This window comes from Macrosteles quadrilineatus, unplaced genomic scaffold (genome assembly GCF_028750875.1).
Source record: "Macrosteles quadrilineatus isolate MER2022 unplaced genomic scaffold, UCM_ALF_1.0 Scaffold_3__2_contigs__length_128488019, whole genome shotgun sequence".
NCBI lineage: Eukaryota > Metazoa > Arthropoda > Insecta > Hemiptera > Cicadellidae > Macrosteles > Macrosteles quadrilineatus.
Genome location: NW_026542596.1, coordinates 31,267,693 through 31,285,365, shown reverse-complemented (window position 1 = coordinate 31,285,365; position 17,673 = coordinate 31,267,693). Strand labels below are relative to the sequence as shown.

General features: G+C 34.6%; 1 protein-coding gene across 3 annotated transcripts in view; it reads left to right on the top strand.

The window, feature by feature from the left end:
* Nucleotides 1-532: 532 nt before the first annotated feature.
* The window catches only part of LOC128988579 (beta-arrestin-1), a 71,213-nt gene continuing 54,072 nt past the window's right edge, over nt 533-17,673 (top strand). For all 3 annotated transcript variants that reach the window (XM_054409982.1, XM_054409983.1, XM_054409981.1), the window contains exon 1: nt 533-839. The gene's annotated coding sequence lies outside the window, so the exon portion shown is untranslated. The remainder of the gene's footprint in view (nt 840-17,673) is intronic.

Sequence of the window (17,673 nt, the reverse complement as noted above, 5' to 3'; positions counted from 1 at the left end):
AATAGCATTAAAGTTACAAGGATTACCAACAGGGTGCATCACTATTATTTCTTTTACATTTATGAAAACAGCTAATTTGCAACCAAAAGGTGAGTGAGCGTAGCGAACGAACTTTAACCTCGAGGCGAGTTAGCGTAACGAACGAGCTAACCTGAAGGCAAGTGAGCGCATTGAACGAGCTCAAACCTAAAGGTGAGTGAGCGTAGCGAACGAGATCCAACCTAAAGGTGAGTGAGCGTAGCGAACAAACTTCAACCAGGACGTGATTGAGCCATGCGAACGAGATAATCTTGAAAATTAAGAAGTTAAACGGGGCAAAGCCCGCGGGTTACAGCTAGTTAGCATATAATTTGGGCCAGCGACGTAATTTGTTTATATCTAAGATACATACAGTTTCTGTTCTAATATTCGTGCGCCTTACTCAACTTTGACTTTGACTTTGACCACCGCCACCACGATCGTCGATTACGCATCATGATGCACACAGCACACACCACACACCACCGACGAGTCTTGTCATGGACCACCACCACTCCGCCAGTAAACTAGTGAAGTGAATAGAAGAGAAGTGAGGAGAACGGATTAGTTGAATAGTCTGCTTCATTGTCTTAGCTTTCTGCTGTGTTGTGATTGTAGATTTCGAAATGTGATTGTGTTAAAAATCTTGCAATTATTTGTTTATATGCAAGTTCTGCAGTGTATAAGTCCACATTTGTTTGTATATGTAGCGTAGATAAACTGAATCTTAATGTCAATCGGCACCGAAGAAAACGTGATTATTGTTGTTTGGATTTAACTTCAGGGTTGAATTCTACCAATTCCCACACAACTTGAATCAGGTATGTCAAACTTTATCCTTTGATTCTATAGGCTACTAGGCTTATTTTCCTTCTGTAAATTAACTTTTTCCATGCTGCTGAAAATGTAATGTATTGTGTTGACAAATATGATCTCCCTAGGCTAGGCTAGGCTACTGTACTGTAGTCTATCTTTAACTTAGTATCTTTTGGTAACTTACAGGCTAAGGAAGGTTTTGAAATATTTTACTGTTGATTAGGCCTATGAATATTTTCAATTCTATGTAAGTTAACGTTCAGAACCGTGAATGTGTTAAGTGCACACAGTTCGCTAATAAGTTAAATCAGTTGTAGGGTAATTCTATTCATTTCACTTAAAGTTCTGATTGAATGAATTAGGCTATGCCTACATACTAGGCTTGGTAGGTCTTAGGTCTAGGGAACTAATTTACAAACAGCGATACACCAATACAAATATTACAAATCTGATTATAATTGAAGTAGGCCTTACTGTGCCGGTAACAACATAAAAATTACTACCGTAGGGGTAATCTTACAAAATACTATATCTTAACAAAACAATTGCCTAGTTTCCCATAGCAGTGAGACTGATTGAATCTTATACCTTATCATTTTAAGTGATATGCAATTAAAGGAAAGGTCATCATTTCAATTTTAACCATTAACATTACTGGAAAAATGGTTATCGGGTTGCATAAACTACCGGTACTTGTGACGCTCGTAAAGGTGATTATATTCTATTTAAAATCAATTATGTTAAAGTAGATTACATATGTTGGTAATTTTTACTTATTTCTGACATTTTTTGCCTTTTTGAGGTTGAAATGTTGAAACTAACTTAGTTGCCAGAAAGCAACAAAGGAGTAGGTAGCTACTATATGCAGGTAGGTGTTGTAACTTTTAAACCATTTTAAGTTTGACATTTCGACTTAATGATTAACTTAGATTTTGACTTTGACAACTTAAAGTGGTCAAAATCAGCTTAGGCCTAGTTTAAATAACATTTTGGAAAAGAGTAGAAAGTTTTGAAGCGTTTTGCAATTTGTGATTATTTAGGACGGTTAGGCCTAGTGTTGCTTAAACTGTTCAACTTAAATTTGAAATACTGTAGGCCTACTGTAACATGGCTACTGTGCAGTCAGTCAACTGTGGATGGATTCAAATTTAAGAATCCTAGTAGACGTCGGTAATCTAGTGACTAGGATATCATGAAAAGTAAACACCTTGAAAAAGCTTAAAATCCAGGGAGTTTAGGATCTATCAGCATTTTTAGCACAGTAGGCCTAGGCCTCATTGATCAAATACTAAGATCACAGCCCAGCCCCTAGGCCAACTCTTGCCCAATGTGCTAAGCTTTCGTGCGTAGGCCTACTTCGCTTGCTGACGTTGTCTGTACAATCCATCCTGCTGAACCAGGCTAACGTTTGGGCCCACATTTCATAGAAGCGTTGCTATCGAGACCCACTCTCCAGATATTTAGCAACGAGGTGCTTTGCATGTCTGCTGCATGATATTGGAATCTGTAGCGGTTTTGATTGCCAGGGTTCCTGCATTCCCATTTCATCTTTCTGCCGACGAGAGACAGGATATTTACGGTACCGACAGAGGACCGATGTTAGATCTTAGCGTTGTTCACTGGCAGCACGAATGAGATGCTGAATTGAGAAGATGTTGGACCTACCGGCTCATTCCTTAGATACAATTGTGGAAAAGTCGATTAGGCTTACTTTGTGGTCCAGTTTCTTTTGGGTCAGTGGTTGGCTCCCAGGATTATATTGTTGTGTTCCTGGGTCGATTTAGGAACTACACCAGCTGTTTTTTATTGTCCTGGTACAACAGTCACTGTTGAGCATGTCTTATTTGCTTGTTAAAGGTGGCGGTACTTTCCTGTGAAAGGGAACATTCATCATTATCGATGATTTCTTATCGATATATAGCTATTTTATTTTTTATTCAATAGGCTATATTGATATTAACAAATTGGTACTTTCCTGTTAAGGGGAACATTCATTATCATCGATGATTTCTTTACGATATATATCAATATTTTTGTTTTCCTTTACGATTTATATTCCATCTGTTTTAATATCTTCAAACGCATTAAAATTACAGAGAGACAAACAGACATAGCATGTCTAAGTTATAGCATTGTTATACTTGGTTCAGTAACCGAGTTATTGAGTTATACCCTAGCTCGTAAGTTATTAGAGAATAGGATTAAGAACTAATCTTGTTTAGGTAAAAATAATCTAGCCTATATTGGATTAAGAAATGAAACTATTCTAAACTAACCTAACATAACTAACCAAACTTTCTGTAGTACAGTTTCAAAATTACGTTTGATAATAGAAAAGGCATATTGGGAATAGGCTATCAAACGGAATTTTGAAATGTTGCAGGAAGTTTGGTTAGTTTAGAACAGTATACTATCAATTTAATAGGCCTATTGTTTTTATTGTTTGTTGATACTGACCAATATTTATTTATCGTAGTTGTCAGCTGATAAGTTTCAATTTGTTAATTCAATAAAAAAAATATTGATATAGCCTATATAGAAAATAAATCATCGATAATAATGAATATTCCCTTAAACAGGAAAGTACCAAGGTGGCACACCCATCAATCTCCAGTTGTGAGAAGATGGAAGTTGTCTCACAACATCATCATGTTGTGTGTCATCTTCATGTTGGAGTAAATCAACTGCCTCCTGAGTCCTGCCTGAAAGAGGACACTTACAGTTAGTTAAGAAGTGTTTTTAGCGAATTTCCTATATAGGGAATAAGCTATTACCGTAGGTCTCATGGTAAGACCTAGGCCCGGGACCGATTTACTTTTTCGTTTTGAGGTCCCCAGAGGCCAAAAACACCATCCGTTCAAATTCATATATATATATATACATATATATATATATATATTTATATATGTGTCCTTTGCGCGATAACTCGAGCAAAAATGATCCGATTTTGATGAAATTTGGTATAAACGTGTAAACCTACATTTATTCGAACGAGTTCGCGAACCAGCATGATCGGACAATTGGAACAGGGATTTATGGGGTAAAAAATGGGTTTCTCATTTTTCACCCTGAAAACATAAAATTTTGCTATTTCTTTCCAAACCATTTTGTAGAGCTCAAAAAAAGAAATAATTTGGTATATTGAAGCATTGTTGCATGCCTAACGGTTACAAAAAAAATCCCAAAATAGTGTAAATTTAAAATTACCATGTTATCCTTATGGAGAATAAATACACTGTTGTAGCTTGCTTGTCTATAGACATATTTTAATGAAATTTTGATTACGTTATACTCAGCTATCAATATTTGAATAAAAACTCCCTATTTTCTTCCCTGTAGCAGCAAACCTAAGTACTCAATTAATATTAATGATATTTAAATAGGAAATAAATCTGCCAATATTAAGGAAATAATTTAGTGGAATTCCAGCCAGGTAGATGGAAATTCGCTTAGTCTGCAGGTTTGCTGCGGCGGGGGTATTTAGTCCATAATATAGCGTAAAAAGTCTATCATGGTCAGTTTTTCTCAGCATACCCCTTCATGGAAAGCCATCAAAGTGGCTTTATTTAAAGAAGTATTGTGCTGAAGGGCTTCATAATAGTTTCCTTTTCTCAGGAGATGAGGGTGGGGTTAGTGGATAGGACTTTGGCAACTCGTCCGTAAAAGGATTCCTACCTTCTACAAGTAGTCTACATTTTAGCAGGTTAAATTGTGTGACTGATCTTGATGAAAGATAAAACCTAAATTAAACATTGTGCTATTTAGATAGAATTTTGAAGGAAAGATGGTAGGCCTAGATATATTCTATGTAAGTCATGTCTTTAATTGGGCACTTGTCAATTGTAAAATCTTTTTCTTTACCCTACTGTTTGCCTCGCCCATCAAAAACTTGTTTTTCTCAAAAATGTTATTTTTTCTTTATGAGATCAACTTTACTGTCATTAAAAGCTCTACTAACATTCCTTTTATCTAAATGACTTTCTTCTCTGCGAGGGACCAGAAACCAGCTGTTTACCGTGAAGTGTTGTGAAAGGCCTATTGCTTAAATTCTGATTTAAATGTTAAATTCTATTTTTGTTTGGTTTCAAATCTATAAACATAGCCTATTCCTAAGTTACCGGTACTTATAGCATAGAATAAATAAACACCATAATTTATATTACTTCATCTATGCTTATAGTACGGTATATTTTTGTATCGTTAAAATATATTTTCAATCCCATAAAATTGATTAAGCTGTTGCTGGTATTGCTTGTGAAATTAAAACTTTGTGTTTAAGTTATTAGTAATTATTGATACAAATTTGATTACACAGTAAAACCACAATATAGGGAAATATCCTCAAAATTGATTACCTACTGTCAGCCAAAGCTCACTGCTCTCATACATATTTATCATGCGGATGAACGTCATTGATTGTTCATCTGGAATTCATTGGGAAGGCTAATGAAATGTGCAAGCTAATTGAGAAAACAAAGTCATAAAATGTATACGGGTGACTGATTTGGCCAGTGAATATATCTGGCTAGTGATAATTAGGTAGGAAAGGATTCTATTGTATAAAAAATGTATTGAGCTTGGAGGTTTGATTGATTTTCCATCAAACGTGTCATACTTAATTGCTTTTATCTAGTTTAAGTTATTCCTCGTTCAACTAATAGGCCTAACCTTTTTGGCCAGAATAAGGATTATTTTGCTTCATATCTTTTACTCTATACTTTGTCAATCCTTTGAAAGATATTTTATATCAACAGCTAATAACAGGTTAAATGTGTTAAGTCATTGTTGATGCTGACTCTTAAAAATGTGCAAGTTATCTCATTATTTTGTCACTTTATTAAACCTTTAACTTATAGATGGGCTATTATATGACAGTGCGTATTTACACTTGCTCAATTGTACCCCAAATAATAGTGTTGTAAAGTGGTTTGTATTTTATGAGTAAATAAGTATAAATAAATTGGCAATTCTCAAAAAATAGGGCTATAACCAACATATATGTATTTAAAAGTACTTTTATAACACTTAAAAATAAATACTATTTAAGTTAGGTACTCAAATGTTTTCAGTGTGATATTAGTATTTAGGACTACAAATTTTTTGGGGGTAAGTCTGAAATGTCCGCCTTATTAAAACTTGTACCTAAAGTTTAAAATGAATTTTCTGTTTTGTTGTGATTTATTTATTTAAATTTTAACCGTGTAACACCAATTTACAATTGAAAGCAAACTTAGATGGCTAACAAGAGAAGTTGAAAATAACATACAATGCTAATACAAAACTATGACTAATATGGACTGTTCAGGAATATTGAAATGAAAACATGCAGTAACAACTATGCCGCAGTGACAGTTCATGCATAACACGATGACAAGATATGTGAGACGGTTTCACAAAATGATTTGAAAGAACATGGGTGTAAGCTAATAATAAATGCAAAAAATGACAATGTTAACAAAACATTAATGATGACAGGACTGTATGATCTAGTGTGACAGCAATGTATGTAATAAGGCAACAGACTAAACTAAAAAATATTGATTTAAACACTTGAATTACAAAAATAGCTCTACAGAACTTTACAACAAATGTATTACTAGCACAGGTTACAGCAACAGCTATTATATCCCCACAAGGAGTACTAAGTCAAGAGGAAAGCTGCCTTCAGACTTCTGCTGATGTTGTGGAAGAAGTCGTAGTCCTCCGAGATCGGGTTTCCGAGCCTGTGCAGACGCGGTATGGTGCTATTTAAGTTGTGGTTTGTAGAGCACGAGGGATGGCAGAAGAGATCAGTGGAGCGGGTTCGGCCAGGAACTCTAAGGTTGAGCAGTTGAGGAGAATCTTCCAAAGAAAGACCAAGTCGTACAGCTGCCTTCTTACCAAGAGGTGACTCAGGCCCAGGGACTCCTCTACATGCTGAAGCGGTACATTCAGGTAGTCGTAGCCAATCTTCACTCCCACGACACACACAAATCTGTCCAGGATCTTTTGAAGTCTCTGGATCAGTCCAAGTTGGTAGGGGAACCACTTGACACTTCCAAATTCCAGCACAGATCGAACCGTCTTCATGGCTTCAACACTTAAACCTCTCCTTGAAGTTCTTATGATGAATCCCAGCATCCGAGACGTCTTGAACAATTAAATTTATGTGATCGCCAGGGCTGAGGTTGCTTGTCAGGATTACTCCCAGATCGCGGAACAATTCAACCCTCTCCAATGTAGATCGAAGCAGATGCATGAAGACGAACGATGAAAGATGATTATCTGAAACTTTTTTGGGTTCAACTTCATGCAGTTCTAGGCGCACAAATCACAGATCCTCTGCAAGCAGGTTTGCAGTCTATGGCAGTCTTCGATGGAAGCGACAGAGGAGTAGATCTTGATATCATCGGCAAAAAGCAGACATTCAGCATCAGGGATGATTCTATCAATGATATCGTTTAAGAAGATACAGAAGAGAAATGGACCAAGATGGGAATCTTGTGACATTGACTAATATAACTACAAGTATTTTGAAGGGAGTTAATATTCACTCACTGTTTTATAACAGTAATCCACTTTTGTAAAATGCCTGAGGATAAAACTGTACCAGGTGTCCTGAACAAATTAGATGATACATTCAATAAGCCTACAGGTGAAAGGCTTGAGTAATCATTTGTGAGTACATATAACTTCCCCTCTTTCTGCTACAGAAATAGCTGCCAACATAGTCAAGGGAATAAGTAGTAAAAGTCCTTAATTGTATACAAAGGCTTTTAATTGATTTCCCCTTTTACTGAAATATAAACTTACACATTAGGAGAAATTACATGAAATAGACAGTGTCTTAAAAGAATTAATTTATATTGCAGTTTTTCCCGTAAGTCTGGGTTTGATGATAGGCAGGATTGCTCATTAAACTTGCCTGAATCAATGGAAATGTCTGAAACCTGTTGACAAATTTACTTTGATTACGGTAAGTTAAGATTACGGAAGTTTTAGTGATGTGATAGAACTCTTACTAGGAAACTTACTAGGTAAATTATATTCTCCAGTACGGTTTAGCCACTTTACCATTTTAAATCATCTTTCAGTCGATATATAGAAATTTTTTTTACCAACTACAATTGTAATACCAAAATAGTCTTTCCTCTCTAACTAGTACTGTATAAGACAGTGCTATTATGTCCCTGTAGGCCTACAGGATAACTCCTGATATTTTAATCCTTAAATGTGTTATTTTAGAGACTTGTAAAGGTGTGACATACAGGGTGAGGCAATGAGAACGCCACAATTTGTTTTAGCTGTCACATGTTAATTGTTGCAACAATGAATGATCAGCTGTGCTTATAACATCAATTGAACTATGCCATTTTAGTAAATATTATGCCTGAGGCTATTAACACTGAGATTTTGATGTGGAAACCTATTTTAAAAATAGTGATTCTTATGCAAAACCCCAGAGATTGTTTGGTTCACATTCCATCCTTGGTCAACATGGTGCTGTTCCAGATTGGAAAACAATGGTCCTGTTAAGGATTAACGCTTAAACCTTAAAAATAATCGGTGGGTGCCGCAAAACTCTTTGTACACCAGCAAATGTTGAAAGAGTGCGAGTCGCAGTAACTCAAAGTCCAAAGGGATTTGCCAGGAAGCTTTTGTTGTTGACAGCTTTACGCTGGCCCCTTTTTTGGGAGGGAGGAGGGGGTTGTTCTAATAAGCTATTTGAAGTTCGAGGTTTTTCAAAGTCGCCCTACAGATTTGCTTGAACTGAAGCTAAGAATCGTCCAAAAACTAAAGTGAACCGTGAACCTGAAGAAATGCTGGAGGAGTATTTGATAGAGTTTTCAAGTCCCTTAAAAGGAATGTCAAGTAGGTCAAGGACGTCACTTACAGGATTTTGTTCTCAAGAAATGGAAAAATGACTTTGTTAAGTTAAAATGGCAAAAGATAAGCTGTGTTTTGATGTGCTATTTACATCTATAGGGTGAATATTATTGAGTTTGTACAGCTTATAAATTGGGGTGCTTTCATTGCCCCACCCTGTATAAGTTACATTGCAAATAATTTTACACTGTTTCTTATAATCAATTAACGATTCCCGAAGTATTTAAATATTCTTTTACAACTAAGCATTGACTATTGGATACTGAAGTAGACATCCCATCTATATGGACCAGCGTAAAACCAAATCAAATTGTCAGAAAAATTGGATAGATAGGCTATATTTAAAAAAACTACTTAGGGAACATTTGGAACTACTTTAACCTTATTCAGTTAAAGAATTATTTTTGTAACGTTCTAACGTCACTCTTTTTTATTATATTTTTTAACTTCTGACCTAATTTTTAATAAATAACAAAAAAATAAAATGTATAATAGGCCTATACCTAATGTTTTTTGTTGTAAAAAACTTAAGTATCATGTTTATTAGTGATGTATAATCATTATTTAAATTCCATGTGACGAATCAACTTTTCATTTCAGTTATGTGAACCAGTCACAGAATGCGCTAGTGTCAAAAATTCTATTTTCTACCTTATTTTTTTTTTTGCAGATCCAAGTAACGGGTCACAACAGTTGCAAACTCACAATAAGTTATTCCATTAGTTTGACTAAGTTAAAAAGTCAGTTTATTTTAAACAAATCTATCTATATTATTAATACGATACCTACATGAAACTTTATAAAAAAATAGGATTTTTTTTAAATTTTTAACCCCACATATTATATACCGGTACCAAAATGTTCGTCTAGGTGTGTAGATTTGCAAACTGACCTTACATTAAAAAAAGTCCCTTGGAATCTGCCCCAGTGGCTTTTAAAGTTCCCATGTTATCCTTATGAAGAACATATTTGTTTACATTATGATCAGCTGGATAATTTAATTGCTGTTAATATTTTAGGTCGCAATTTAAGGAAACGTGTGATACAAAGAATATTTAACATATTTCTGGATTTAATAGTACCAAGATAGGTGCACATCTATTTAAACAGAAAAAAATTAATTCTACGAATCACTTATTGTACATTGTATAATTTTATCCGGGCAAAGCCGGGTTCTGCTGCTATAGTTCGGCCGCTTAGAAAGCGACCTCCTCTAGCATTGGTTTAGCCTTAGCGCGCAGGTCGCTTTCTAAGCGGCCGAACTATAGTTAGTGATTTAGATTAGTAAATCTGTTAGTGTTTCACATCAACTGCAACGATTTTGATTCAAATTGGGATAACTTTAACATGGGGATGGGAATGTCTAGTTGTATTAATAGTCAAAGACCTAAGTCGCTTATTTCAAACCACTCCTTAACATACAAGTAGCTCTAAGCAGTTTGTTTAATGCTGCATTTTCATTAAATGTCACATTCTTTGTTAAACTTATAATCTTAGAGAGTTTGGTTTGTGTTTGCTGAATGCTTATCATACATCTGCCTGAATCAAATCAGCAGTTTGAGTTTATGGGAGAGAGCTGTGATTGGACAATTTCCCCTTGTTTCCCCCCCCCCACACACACACACACACACACATGAACACATGACAGATACAGGCTGAAGCAACAAATAACTCTATCACTCTGTTGTTTATCATTTCTTACAGATACAGGTTTCTAAGTTTTTTATTTATAAATTATTTTCTACTTTTTAGTTTTTAATGTGTGTGGATGTTAAATTTATTTCAATCATCGATATCAGGTTAAGACAGAGGCATGTGGGAAATCTAAGGTTTATTTGAGTTTCTTTTCATATAAGTATGTATTAGATTGAATGTATGAATGACCTACCTTCTAACTATAAATATACCAATCTATTTAATTTATTGTTTACTTTATAGAATCTATCTATACTCTATACTTACTATTATATAAAAATCTAATGGTATCTGTCTGTATGTGTATTACTAATAGGTGCAAAAACTACTGAACCAACTGGGTTTAAATTTTACAAAAATATAGCTACCATACCAAGGACCATTATAGGACTATTCACGTTTCGATGACCGTGGGCTTCGCCCCTTTGGCTTTAAAAGTTCCGAGTTGAGGATTTTAAAAGTAAATATTGATTGGTTTGGAGAGCCTTGGAGGGCTGCAATAAGAATACTCACAATGTTTACATTTAGATTTGCTTTGACATTTCAATGTAAACAAGAAGTACTACCAAATTGCATATTTTATTTTACAATTTAAGACAGCTGATCCAATGAAGTTAAATATAATAGTTCACACAATTATGTGGTTGAGTTATTTAATCTAAAAATTTATCAAAGATGATTTATTCAAAAACTACGTCAATGATTATAGAAATAAAAAATATATTCTAAAAGCATTGCTGTATCAACACAGGCTCTGCTTTCGATTTTTAAACTGTCTTAAGTGTTATGAAAATAATGTTATTGATATATTGTCATGGAAACAGTAAGAAAATAAAAATGTATAGATGTTTTGTATGAATTTGGAGGCTACTTTAAATAAATTCGAACTGCTTAACATAAGTTAGATTAAACTAACATAACTTGCACAACACATTGTTTTTTTTATATGTATATTTAGGTAAATTTAGGTATTGTGTTTTGCTAAACCTATGCTTAAATTAAACTCAAAAATATCATCAATAACTAACTCACCGGGAACTTGGTATAAAATTGATTGCTAAATTTGTACCGGACAAGAAAGTGAGTTAATAAAAATGTTTTAAAAATGTATAGCCCCTTATGTCTTTGCTTTTTAGTGGGGAGGAAGAATTACAATTTTATTATCTTAATTTTATTTTATCTGCCGCTTTACAATCAACAAAATATTTTCCAACCTCTAAATTGGCTTTAAAAATAATAGGAATAAATTGTTTAGTACCACGTTAGAAAACTATGATGAATATTGAAATTCCCCAAATAAAATAATAAATATAAAATAAATTAACAATAAATTATTTTTGTAAGATTATTTATATATTAATTAATAGTAATTTGTTTCCTACCGCGTTTGAACTCTATGATGCATTATTATTTGTATTGGATACTAGCAGAATACCCGTTCTTCGTACGGGGTTGGCGAAATGCTTATTGCAGTTATACTCTATCTTTCCATTTGCAATGGGGAGTATAAGAATTGAGAGAATTTGGTTCTTTAATTTTACGGTATGCTGTAGTAATACAGGTATAGTATAGTATTACACATCTACCATAGCCATTCAGTTCTACCACTGCAACACCTCGTTTTGTATTAAATTAAAAACATAAAAAAATTAATGTAAACAATCCTACTTTGACAGTTCTCATTGTGTATCACAGCTTTTTGATGCTGCTTACATCAAATTAGCTGTTGTTTATTGCAAAAAATATAATAGTGCTGCACCTTGTTGGTAAACCTTATAACTTTTTAATGCTATTGCATATCATAGAACCAACTTGTTTGTCGAATCAGCTGACAGAATCAATTAATTCCTTTTAAATTTGAATACCCATAAAATTTACATGGGAAACTCCAGAGCCACTGGGGCAGAGCCTGAAAGGAGTTTTGAGATAACAATATGCCTATATGTTAATCGGGAATGTGAGCTATCATCACCCCAAATTTCAGCCCAATCCGACCAGTACTTTTCACGTTTACTTGTCACAAACATACATCCAAACTTTCTCATTTATAATATTACTAGCTGTTGTACCCGTGCTTTGCAACGGGAAGAGAACACGAAATGGAAACATTTTGATCTTTACATCTGTTGATAAAATAGTTACACATAAGACTTTTAAAAACAAAATTTTACTTTTATGGCATTAATAGGATAGCTGTTGTCATATATGTAAACAAATAATAGTACTGCACCCTGTTGGTAAACCTTGTAACTTTTTAATGCTATTCAATATCATAGAACCAACTTGTGTAGCTGAAACAGCTGACAAAATTCTTTTATTCCTTTTAAATACGATTACTCATAAGGTTAACATGGGAATCTCTAGAGCCACTGGGGCGGAAAGAGCCCCGAAAGGACTTTTAAGATAAGAATGCGTCTATATGTTAATCGGGAATGTGAGCTATCATTACACCAAATTTCAGCCCAATCCAACCAGTATTTTTCGCGTTTACTTGTCACAAACATAGGCCTACATCCATCCATCCATACATCCAAACTTTCTCATTTATAATATTATGTAGTAGGATAGTAGGATGCTACATGGTTTCTTAACATTGTAGCAAGTACCTTACTGTATAACACTACAAGTTGATTTTGGAAAAACAATGCGAATACTTTACTCTCACAATTCAAATGTTATCCTGGAAAGTATGTTCAAAATAGTCATATAATTGGTAAGATGTTTTTGATGTGGGAAAGCACAGAGACGGCGGAACTCAGTAAATTGTCAATATCCTTTATGTTTGTCGCACAGCGTTGCCGACAAATACCTGTCTATCTATACGTTCTCTAGTCCTTTATGTATAATTCATGTAATATAATTGGGAAATATCTAGCTTTAGTGTGACTATATGGAGGGTTTTCAACTGATTTTGGTCTATCTACATTTCTTTTCCAAAAGGTATAATTTGTTGACCAGTTGTCATCCGCGACGATGCAAATTGCTGAAAATAAACATAGTTATTGCTTATCAAACGTTGTTATTTCACCTGTGACCTCATAAAAGTGCTTGAGCATAAGAACCCCTTGTGAATCAAAGCTTCCCTAACTGTTTGAATATTCTGCAGTGTCCTAACAGTTTTTTGACAAGCGGCTTCTTTAACAAATAGATCCAATTACTCTCAAATTTTTAATTCAGCTGAGAATCGTATTTTTACTGGAAACGAAATCATGGCACAAAATTGAACTAAGCAAAAATCGTTTCCCTGCCGTAGTAGGTTCGTCATTTTGCACACTCATTATACAGTGTTGTATCGTCTAATGCTCTATGGTAGCTAAAATGGCATAAAATGAAGCAAAAGAAAAACACCCGTCCCCTATCGCTGCAAAAGATAAAACGTGTGTGCTACCCATTAAAAAAAACATCTTGTTTCTGTCGGTCACCCTTTATACAGGATGGCTGAAAAGTAACTTGGCCCACTAATAACAAAATGGTGCCCTAAAACGTATCGAATCTAAATAACCATGAAGGTGGCTGAAAATTAGCTTGCACCCCCCTTATCTTTTTAACTATTTGATATATTTATAATCGGTTTGCAGGAACCTGTTTGGATATGAAGAGCTACAATAATGATGGTTAATTTTAAAAATTTTGCCCGTGGGGGTTGGGGATTAGCTTAACATTTTCAAACGGGAAGTATGGTCGAGTTTGGTGTAATTTTACAGGTCTTGACATAACTAAACTATGAACATAAAGAAAATAGAAATCGGACCATTAATAACAAAATGGTAGCTAAAAATGGTTAAGACAATGGTCATTGAAAATAATTTTTAACTGACATTTGGTTTTTAGTGGTCCAATTTCTATTTTCTTTATGTTAGTTGTTTAGTTTTGTCAAGACCTGTAAAATGATACCAAACTCGACCATACTTCCTATTTGAAAATTTGTTGCTACACCCCCACCCTCACTACCCCTAAAGGCAACAATTTTAAAATTTACCATTATTATTGTAGCCCCTCATATCTAAACAGGTTGCCGCAAACCTATTTCCAATATCTCAAAAAGTTAAAAAGTTAAAGAGGGTAAAAGTTAATTTTCAGCCACTCTCTTGGTTATTTGGATTTGAAACGTTTTAGGGCAACCATTTTGTTATTAGTGGGCCGCTTTATGTCAATTGTTTTGTTTCGTCAAGACCTGTAAAATGATACCAAACTCGACCATACTTGCCATTTTAAAATTTTGAGCTACCCCTATCCCCGCTATCCCTAAGGGCGAAATTTTCAAAATTGACCATAATTAATTAATTATTGTAGCCCCTCATGTCTAAGAAGGTTGCCGCAAACCGATTTCAAATATCTCAAATCGTTGAACATTTAAGGGGGGTTGCAAGTTACTTTTCAGCCACCCTGTATGTTGATATTGTTTTTATCACAGGCCTAAACAAAATGTAAACTATGGCGAAATTTAAGCTTTATGGCTGACTTAGAGTCAAACCTTTTGTTCCCACTACTAGACAAAATTGTCTTACTGAAATTTGAGGTATTTTAATCTCTTGGTTCATAAATTTGTCCAATCATTTAAGAGCTTTATTCCCTCGTGCAACTTGTAAAAAGTCGATGATAAGCAGGAGTAAGATCAAACAGCGATTGCCGCAAGTTTCGGGATCCTTCAAAGTTTTGAGTCTAACTACATGGTTGTCACGAGAAAAGCGAAGAAGCAAAAGTAAATTCTGTAGCTTGAGGCAACAGATCCGATAACTCAATACAGTGCATCTCCCCTCCATCGTGTTAGTGTGAGTGGTTTGTGGAACCTCCGTCAAGTCTCATATGAGCATGAGTGAATATTGTATAGCCTAAGGAAAACTTAATTAAGAAATCCAAGCATCAGTTCACTTACAGTTTATAAAAACGTTTGGAAAATGTTGTGTTCATACGTTAGGCTAAAGGTATATTCTACATAATTATATTTCTACGTTTTCATGTCGATCTACGTTTATTCGAAAGAGTTCGCTGGCATGACCGGACTGTGGAAACGGGGTTATGCAATAAACAATAGTTTTACTCAATATTTACTATCAAAATGTACTTTTTCACCAATTTATTTTGTAGAGCTTAAAAACTAACAATTTACTACATTGAAGTGTTCTAGTAAGCTTAACTGTCATGGAAAAAACGAAAAAAAAACCTATATACCTAAATTTAAAATTATCATGTTATCCTTACGCAGGGGTCTATAGAGAATTAGTAAACTGTTGTAGTTTGCTTGTTTATGACTATATTGATCAAATGTAACAAATTTAGATGATCCATTCTATATTATTTAATATTTCTGTAAAAAAAAAAACACACTTTATTACCTTCCATGTAGGATCAAATCTAAATACTGCTCTTGTTAAACCTATTGTAGATCGGGAAACAACGCTGATTTGCATAACGAAATATTTAAGTGAGAATTTGCTTAATCTGCAGGTTTGATGCAGTGGAGGTATTACTGTACCTCGTATTTCATTATTTACCGCGACTAACGTAATTTGTCAGATGTTTCCAAAGTTTTTTCCCTTCAATTACACGTAGTAGAATGTTGAAATATTTTTATTCAGTATTATAACGATTTTTTAAAATAAATATGACAAAGTACATTTTAAATAGTCGCCTTAGCTTAAAAAAATATAATAAAGAGGTTGTTTAAAAGTTTGAGCTGTCTAGTCATCCACATTTATAAATTATATTCGCACTAGGATAAGAAGCGTTCGTGATATATGTTTGAGGAAAAATATTTATTTAAAGGAAGAATTCATATGGTCAAACTTCTATCTAAACATTTTTTACGAGGCTTAATTAATATATTTTTTCAAGGTTATTTAAATAACAAGATTCCGGTGAACACCAGACCGCAGTTAACAACGTAATTTCCGTCTTCTGAAATAATAAATACCAGCATTTACATAATCCACGAGGAAGTTGTTATGAGCCAACGACTGTACAGCGTAAACAAATACAGCTATGCTAAAAAGAATGTTAGGAAGGAAAGTGTCTTTATGTAATGTTTTCCATCTCTAAAAGTTTGGCGCCGTCAATGTATACGATTCTTTCATATCCCCGTTAAAACGTAGCCTCTTCTAACACAAGGCCGCGGCGTTGGCGTTTGGCAACGTCGCACCGGCCGGCCTATATCCATGGAAATCGGTAATAGCAAACGTGTAAACATAAACATTGCGCAGACGCAGTGTAACAGCTGTTTCGGCCGGGACTGGGGTGTTGCTACTTTTGGCCTCGCCGCGGCCTTGTATCAGGTCACGCTAACAAGCGGCTTGTACTTACACAGCTATACAACAGCTGTTGTGCGTGACGATATAATGATGACGTCACCAAGATGTGACACTAACTAGGCCTAATCAGAAAGGTTTGGTCGACACGTTGGTTTTCCTCGTAGCATTGCCATAAATCGTTCTTGGCATGGGAATGTTAATTGGCGCGTGAATTCTTCGTATCATTTAACTATAATTGATGTGACCAATGGATTTTGAGAAAGGAAGTTGTGTCTAATTGGCTTTGTTGGTTTTAAGTAATATGAATCTTTGTTGTTCATTGTAATAATTCGCATCTCGCCTATTGTTATATGGATGGTATACTGTGGAGATAACATTCGACAGGGATGAGATCTATGTAGATTGGGCTTCAATCCGAGACAATCACGCGGGAGGCTTCAATCATCGCTGGAAATAGATTTGTAACATTCCATTGCGAGTAATCAAAGTCGTCGGCGTGCATCAAAACATCACAACAGAGATTCACATTCTGGTACTTCTACCGTTGGTCGTTCATAAGGGTTCCTTCAGTTTGAGGAAATAAATAAAATAAAAGTACAAAGTATGTGACGAGGGTAGTAAAATAATAGGCAAGAGGTTTTCCCATTCCCAAATGATGATCCTAAGGTACGTGGATTTTTACACCCAAAACCATATAATTATAGCTATAGAATGATTTAAAATGTATATTCTTGTGTGACAGTTCCATACTGTCAGATACTCAGTCAATACTGAGAGGAGTCAATTGTTTTAAAATGAGGTAGTATTTATTGTTATGTTCACTTGGTCTATTAATGTGCGTACAATTTGTATTTCCCCTATCTGCTTGGTAGCAAACGCAGAGTTCGTCTAAATATAAAGATATACACGTCACCGAATTTCTACGAAATGTTGGCGAGTCAGTCGATATAATTTTCTTATTCGTGTCACGTTTACATTAGGGCGTACACAAATATCATGCTATCATTAATTATGATTTTTATTATTCAAC